Genomic DNA, 8,980 nt, shown 5'->3' with positions numbered 1-8,980 from the left:
GAAACTTCTGGAGTAGCAAAGGATGACATTGATAGTTATGTCATGGGATCGATTTAAAGAATTACTCTTTGACAGATATTTCCCAGCCACTATCAGGGAAGCTAAAGTGGAAGAGTTCTTGAATCTGAAGCAGGGACAACAGTCGATCCAGAAGTATGCAGTGCGGTTTATATAGATTTCCTGCTTTGCTCTATATATTATTCCTGATGAAGTAAATAAGGTGTGATAGTTTGAAAGATGTTTGGGGTGAGGTATATACAAGCAGGTGGTAGTGCTGAAGATACAGGATTTTGTTGAGTTAGTCGACAGAGTAGCCTTGGCTGAGGCTAGTGAGCATATGGATGCAGACGAACAGGGACAGAAGAAGAGATCTGCACCTTCATGCATCCAACAGGGACCTAGGCAGGGTTAGTGGAGGATAGGAAACTGTGGCAGAGGACAGAGGCAAGAGACTTGAGGTCATGAGGTTCAGGTAGTGCAGAATTTTCCTGTCTGTCAAACTTGTTGGAAGAGACACTAGGGAGAGTGTCAAGTGGGGAGAGTTGTCTGCTATCACTGTGGTAGACAGGGACATCTAGTACGAGACTGCCCTACACCACTAGATATCACTCCTGCTCTCAGACCATAACAGGGAGGCTATCACGTGTCCCGTGGTGGCCAAAAGAGGAATGTAGCTCCAGCGAGGGTCTATGCTTTAACGCCTGGGGATGTTGAGACAGCTGGCGATGTGGTGACAAGTATGATTAACATGTTTTCATTTAAAATTATTGTATTATTTGATTTAGGAGCCACACATTCATTCGTGTTAATGGAGTGTATTAGATTATGTGGGCCGGAAACATAGTTGTTAGACACCAAACTGTTAGTCACTACACCGAGAGGGTCTGTAGTAAGGTGCAGCAAAGTGTTCTAATGTAATGAGCCAGAAAAATTAAGCAGAGTCTTGTTGATGAACACAGGGGATTCGTCGGCGAGAATACATGAGGGTCTCATCGATGAGGACATGTCTCGTCGACGAGAAGATACCAAGAGGGGGGTTTTAGCAGTCTAAAATTCGTAGACGAGGGGTTCATGTTCATCGACAAACTTTTTTCAGGGCCTCATCAATGAGATGACGTGTCTTGTCAACAAATATGGGTCTATAAGTACTCTTAAAATTGGATTTTCATATGAAAACCTACATAGGAAAGCTCTCTCTCTCTCTCTCTCTCTCAAATGTCCCTTTTCCCTTCTCTCTTCGATCTCGACTCCGTTTCTCGCTAGATCGATGATTTGAGGCCACCACGACGCTCCTAGGAAAGTTCTTTGCAAATCTACCGGAGTAGATTGTTGGTGGAAGTGATTTGAATTCCATCCCAATTTTAGGGTAAGACTTTTTATTCGGAATTTGGCTTCACCATAGCTATAAGAAATGTAGTATATAGAGAAATACTGAAGTTTTGTTTTGGGGAATGTTGTTTTAGGGTATTTAACAGGAAACCCTGTGGGTATAGGACCAGTTGTAATAGGGGCTTTTTAGTAATCAAGTAAGGGAAATATGATATGCTAGTTAAAGTAGAGATTTTTACCACTAAAATATGGTAAGTTTTCAGAGCAGGAATTTACATGGTTTTATAAATTATGTTTAATGAGTTTTAGTTGTGTGGCATGAGAATATTGATATAGTACAGAGTTTTACACAGTTTTTTACAGAATTATGATTATGTAGTTTCTACAGTATCAAGATATACAATTTATAGAGTTTTAATTACAAGTTATGGTTTTATTGTAATTACAGAATCATGATTTACAGTTATATATAGAAAGATGATTTACATTATTTTCAAGAGTATGATTTACAGTATCAGTAGACCGGAGAATATTTTACAGTTTTTGTCATAGTACCATGATTATACAGTTTTACGGAAACCATGACATACAGAAATACAGTTGATACAAAAATATAGTTTACTACAACGTCATGGTTAATACAATTAATACAGAATCATGGTCAAATAGATAGATTTTATATAGAAATGTATTATATAGTATCAGACCCTAATGGACCATTACAGATCAGTTTATAGAGCACGGTACCATAGCTATGTTCAGTCCAGAGTGCAACCACATTACTCAAATGGTATGTGGTATTTAGTAGTCGATCGTGCCCACATTGTAGATAGGCTCCTCTTCAGATAAGGGTTGAAGAGGCTGATCTGACTGTCGGAGTTCAGTTGACTTATTCTGGTCGGCCAGCCAGGATAGGTCCCGCCTACGGGCCACACAATCCTATCATGAGGGGTTAAATCATAATATACAATTATTCATTCAGGGAAGTTTTCTCAGTTATTATACGTATACTCAAATTTACAAAAACAGTAGATGTAACTATGAATATTAGAAGTATTATGAATAGAAAATTTATAAGAACAATTATGTTAAGTAACATAGGTATAATCTATATTATACATTATTTATACATGCTTTCTCAGATTCAATTATCCATGGTATTTCTAAATCAGATTTTATAAATATGTAACTTATTTGCCACACACTAGCGATAGCATATTTTGTCTTATTGAGTATTGTCTCATCCTAGTGATTTGATATTTTTCAAGTGATCCAGTTAGGCGAGCAAATCAGGCTCACAGATAGAGGGGGCTACAGTATTGCTTATCTGAGGGTGAATATTTTGGGGAAATTATTATTGTTTGACCCTAGTTCAGTTGGGGGTATTTTGGGGAATAGTCATGTATGTATAGCTTGGGGAATATTCTGACGCTCTAGTATTGTAAATATATATATGGATATGTTTTTATGTATACAGCTTCTCGCTGCTTAGGTTGTTTGTCATAGCATAGTTTGTAGGGGTCCTATTTGAACCAAGATATCGGTTGACTTATAATAATAGGTACCAAAGCAATGAAATTTCACAGTTTATATGTAAGGAAAAAAAAATCTTTATTAAATCAAGTCGTTACATCCGAGGCTGTCTAGTTGATATTTAGGGGAAAGTCTTGCCAGCTGATTTGATAGTATTAGATATGCACGAGTTTGACGTAATTTTTGGCATGGATTGGTTGGCAACCAATTACGCCAACATAAACTGTCATTTGAAAGAAGTAATCTTCAGACCTCTGGGAATATCAGAATTCAGGTTTATAGGGTCACGAGTGCAATCCCTGCCTCAGTTAGTTTCAACTATTCAGGCGAGGAGACTACTCCTGAGTGGTTGTTAGGGATTTATGGCCTTTGTGAACGAAATGTCAGGGAATGAATTGAAACTCACTAGTATGCCAATAGTAAAGGAGTTTACAAATGTTTTTCTAGATGAATTACTAGGCTTGCCACCTGATCAGGAGGTAGATTTTCCTATTGATCTGCTTCTAGGTACAACACCGATCTCTAAAGCACCTTACTGAATGGTGCCAGCAAAATTGGTATAATTAAAGAATCAGTTGCAAGATTTGCTTGATAAGGGTTTTATACGGCCTAGTGTATCTCCGTGGGGAGCTTCAGTGTTATTTGTGAAGAAGAAAGATGGGTTCATGAGGATGTGTATAGATTATAAAGAAATTAATAATGTGATAATTAAGAACAAGTATCCTCTACTCTGTATAGATGATTTATTTGACCAGCTCTGGGGTACACGGGTGTATTTAAAGATTGACCTCAAATCAAACTACCATTAGGTGAAAGTGAAAGCAGAAGATGTCTCGAAGACAACTTTCAGGACCAGATATGGGCATTATGAATTCCTTGTTATGCCATTTGGTCTAACCAATGCTCCTGCAATATTCATAGATTTGATGAATAGAATTTTACCAATATTTAGACCAGTTTGTTGTTGTTTTTATTGATGATGTATTGGTCTATTCGAGGAGCTATGAAGAGCATGAGACGCATTTAAGGCAGGTCTTACAGATGCTGAGAGAAAAGAAGTTGTATTCCAAGTTCAACAAATGTAAATTCTGGCTCGAGAAAGTGGTGTTTTTGGGGCAGATCATCTCAAGGGATGGAATTTCTATAGATCTTAGTAAAATTTATGCGGTAGTGAATTGGGCTAGATTGAGGAACGTTTAGGAGATCAAGAGTTTCTTGGGGCTGGCTGGGTATCACCATCATTTTGTTGAGGGACTCTCAGTGTTATCAGGGCCTCTGATGTGACTGACAAGGAAGAATGTCAGGTTTGAATGGAACGACAACTGTGAGTAGAGCTTTTAGGAATTATAGCAAAGGCTTGTCACGACACTAGTGTTAATCATCCCATCAGAGGGTGAGGGTTATGTTATCTACAGTGATGTGTCCTTGAAGGTACTTGGTTGTGTATTGATGCAGCATGGTAGGGTGGTGGCGTATCCTTCCACACAGTTGAAAGAGTATGAAAAGAACTAACCTACCCATGATCTTGAATTGGCTATAGTAGTATATGCATTGAAGATTTGGAGGCATTACTTGTATGGCGAACAGTGCGAAATCTTCTTCGACCATAAGAGTTTAAAGTACCCTTTCACTTAGAAGGAACTGAACATGAGATAGAGAAGGTGGTTGGAGCTTATTAAATATTTTTATCATACTATTAGTTACCACTCAAGAAAAGCAAACGTGGTAGCTGATGCACTAATCAGGAAGTCCGTGGGACTAGCACTGGCAACTATGGAGATTCAGTCCCGATCATGATGGATCTAGAGAGATTCGGCATAGATTTGGTTGAGGGTGATCCTCAGGTATGTATTGCCAATTTAGTGGTGTAGCCTACTCTGCAGGAAAGGATTAAAGCTACTCAGAAGGAGGATTCAGAATTAGCAAAGGTAAAGGTCAGAGTATAGACTGGTCAGGGAGAGGAATTTTGTATTGCAAATGACGGAGCTTTACGATTCCATTCTAGATTATGTGTTCCTACTGATGCTGATATTAAGAAGACCATCTTAGAAGAGGCACATAGATTTTTATACACAATTAATCTTGGTAGTACGAAAATGTATAGGGATTTGCGAGAGTCTTATTGGTGGAGTGGTATGAAGAAGGAGATTACCGAGTATGTAGCACAGTATTTGACGTGCTAGTAGGTAAACACTAAGCACCAGAGGCCGTTAGGCCAGTTGCAGCCACTTTTTATCCTAGAGTGGAATGGGATCACATATCTATGAATTTTGTTTCAGAGCTGCCATCTGCATTGCATGGCTAGAATTCCATTTGGGTGATTGTAGATCGTTTGACTAAGACTGCCCATTTCCTTCTTATCAAGATTCGCTACTCTATTAGCAAACTAGTAGAGATTTATATTCAGGAGATAGTCTGTTTTCACTATGTGCCAGTGTCTATAGTATCAGATCGAGACCCGCATTTTCACGTCACGATTTTAGAGGAGCTTGCAAGAGGTTATAGGGTCTTAGTTATCTTTTAGCATGACATTCCATCCTCAGTCAGACGGGCAGATTGAGAGGACGACTTAGATATTAGAAGATATGCTTTGAGTGTACATGCTGGACTTTGGGGGTAGTTGGACTCAGTTCATGCTACTGGTAAAGTTTGTGTATAATAACAGTTATCAAGCTAACATTGGCATGACACCGTTTGAGGCACTCTATGGAAGGAGATATTGTTCTCCTTTACATTGGGATGAGATGGGGGAGCGGTGTGTTATAGGGTCAGAGCTAGTGCAGCAGGCATATGATAAAGTCCAGCTTATTAGAGACAAAATCAGCACAGCTTAAAGCCAATAGAAGAGTTACGCCAATACCTGCCACAGGAAATTGGAGTTTGATATTGATACTCATGTGTTTTTGAAAATAGCTCCTTTAAAAGGGGTTATGAGATTTGGGAAGAAAGGTAAACTTAGCCCTAGGTTCATTGGCCCGTTCGAGATTCTAGAGAAAGTGGCGTCAGTTGCCTACATGTTAGCTTTACCACCTATGTTATCCAGGATACACGACATATTCCATGTCTCCATGTTGAGGAAATACATCCCAGACCCTTCTCACGTAATCAGTTATGGTGAATTAAAGTTTAGTGATTCACTAGTTTATGAGGAGGTACCAGTACATATTCTAGTTAGAAAAGAGCAGCGGGAATTACGTAATAAGAAGATTCCTCGAGTGAAAGTCCTGTGGAGAAATCACGTAATAGAAGAAGCATCATGGGAGCTTGAGAAACAGATAAGGCAGAAATATCCATATTTATTTAGTGAAGTTTAGTTGTAATAAAAAAAGTATAAGTAATGATGAAATGTTTCTTTTGCAAGTTAGTTAGTATATGTAATAGTTTAGTTAGTGAGTAGTATTTTAGTTTTAAGAGAATTTTATTTTATATATATGTAATCTCCCAGAACTCGGAATGTAGCCACGGTATTCCTCCGCTATAAGTGAGGGTAAGTAATAAAATAAGTAGATTGTTTGTTTTCGGGGGATGGTGAATCATATGGATAGTAAATTTCAAGGATGAAATTTTATAAGGAGGGGATAATGTAGAGACACGAAGAAATTATAATAATTAAATAATAGGAGGAGAAGAGAAAATAAACTGAATTTGGAATTCAAATAGGGTCTCGTCGACGAACACGCTTGAGGGGATCATTGACGTGGACACGTGTTTTGTCGACGAGAAGTTACCGAGTGGCTATTTTCAACTTTAAATTTCATCGACGAGAAATGAGCATTTGTCAACAAACTTCCTTCGTGGCCTCGCTGACGAAGTGACGTGGCTTGTCGACGAGTGTAGGTGTATAAATAGCCTAAACTCTATTTTTTTTTTAGAAATTACGCAAAGAATCTCTCTCTCTCTATCTCTCTCTCTCTCTCTCTCTCTCTCTCTCTCTCTCTCTCTCTCTCTCATGTTCGTCCCCTCTCCCTTCTCTCTAAGATTCTAGGTCCATTCTTCGCCCGATCGATGATCTGAGGCCTCCACGACACTCTTGGGAAGTTTCTCTCCAAGTCTACTAAAGTGGATCATTGGTGGGGCTAACTTGGACTCCATCTCAAATTTAGGGTAAGACTTTTTATTTAATTTTTGACTTTCCTACAGTTGTAGAAAATGTAGTACTCGAAGAAATACTGAGGTTTTGTTCAAGGCAATGTTTTTTTCAGGGTGTTGAATAGGGAACCCTGTGGGTATAGGACTAGTCATTTTAGGAGCTTTCCAGAAATCAGGTAAGGAGGCAAACTAATTCAAGATTTCGTGAAAATGTATTTATTATTTTACAGCATTTAATTTTAGATAAATATATATATTGTACAATTATGTTGAAAATAATGTTGTTTATCACAAATATGAATTTCATGTATAATATCAGAAATAAGATTATTACCTCTTTTGTATGACATGAGTAATATTTATCATGGAAATTATGATAAGGAAATATTATGTTTACAAAATAAGTATGTTATTACTGCTTTCAGGAAAATGATAAAATGATATAGGGATTTTTCGAACTAAGAAATTTATATGATATGTCGACGTAAGGGCCAAGGATTTTATATGATATGCTGGCATACGGGCCGAGGTTTTATATAAAATACCGGCGTAAAGGCTGAAGGCTTTTATGATATGCAATACCGGCATAAGGGTCATAATTTACAAAATACAAAATGCCGGCGTAAGGGCTATAAATTTTATATGATATGTTATGCAAAGTTGTATGAAAATATTAACATGACAGATATTATTATTAAATAGGCACGTATCATTATTTAGAAATATGTTATATGTTATCAGAACCAGGTTGGCTTGGTTTTGACTTTCACGAAGCACGGTACCGTAGCTATATGATCATGATTATGTTTATGTCAGTGCTACCGCTTGCCGTATGAGGCAGTAGGAGATCGGAAGTCGATGTGGTTTATTGTAACGCAGGAGTCCCTCTGGTGTTCGGTCCAGGAGGGGTAGACCCATCGTACTTACAGACTTATGTTGATCTAGCGTAGTCGGCCAGCCATTGCTAAGTCTCGCCTTCAGGCCGCACAACCCAATCATGTAGGGGTAAGACATGACACCAGCTAGATATCCATCCAAGGAGTTTTCTACATACAGTTTGAGATGATTTATACGTATAGAAGTTCAGTATGTTATACTATGTTATGATTAAATATGTTTCCCCATATATAATACAGGTAGTTTTATTAAGTATGATTTTTGTACTGTTATATGTATAACACGAAAATACTCATGTTGCTACGCACTGGTATTAGTTTATTTCTCTTACTGAGAGGTGTCTCACCCGAGTTATATAAATATTTGAGGAGCCTCAGTTAGGAGAGTGGATAAAGCTCTACAGCACTTGAATTCGATTGTTCAAACCTATCTGAAGGGTAAGTCTTTTGCTAGGGTGAGGTGGATTTTTGGGTGGCGTCCCTAGGACTCTTTTGGATATTTTTGGTTGTATGTATTCATATGACGGTTGTATTAAACTTTGGTATTGTGTTTTTGGTAATTTGATATGAATATGATTTTATGTTTCCCACTACTTAGTATTAGTATTATATATCAAGCATACCCTTGGTGCCCTTGGGTCCAGGTGAGTTATGATTTATCAAGTTGATTATGATCTACCAGGATTATTATATAGGATATTATTATGAAAAAAAAATTTGGTAAAATAAATAGGTCATTACACAGGATATCCATGGACACCTACAGAACGGTCCTTTTGACTCGGCCTAACTGGTAAACCCTAAAAAACACTTAAAAAATATGGGTTTACTCGTCATATGTAAGGAGGAGTGTCACGATCAAATATCTCACATATTGCAAGGAACAAACGCTAAATATATGGGGTGGACTAGTCTGAAAAGGATCCAGCCTATTTGTGAGGTTTTAGGTCCTTCACCCTAGGATCTTCTCACCTACTCGCCATGTCCAACCAAGGCCACCCAAGATCAACTTATTCACAAACCAGGCGTGAATACATTTGAGGCATTAAATAGTTGAAGAGTCTTCATATGTGGAGAACATGTGTTGTGTCCCTGACTTTTTGTGGTATTTATGTGGAGCAGGTATTAACCTT

Source organism: Malania oleifera, chromosome 7, assembly GCF_029873635.1.
Source record: "Malania oleifera isolate guangnan ecotype guangnan chromosome 7, ASM2987363v1, whole genome shotgun sequence".
Lineage (NCBI taxonomy): Eukaryota > Viridiplantae > Streptophyta > Magnoliopsida > Santalales > Ximeniaceae > Malania > Malania oleifera.
The sequence above is the reverse complement of the archived record's forward strand: the minus strand, read 5'-3'. Positions refer to the sequence as shown.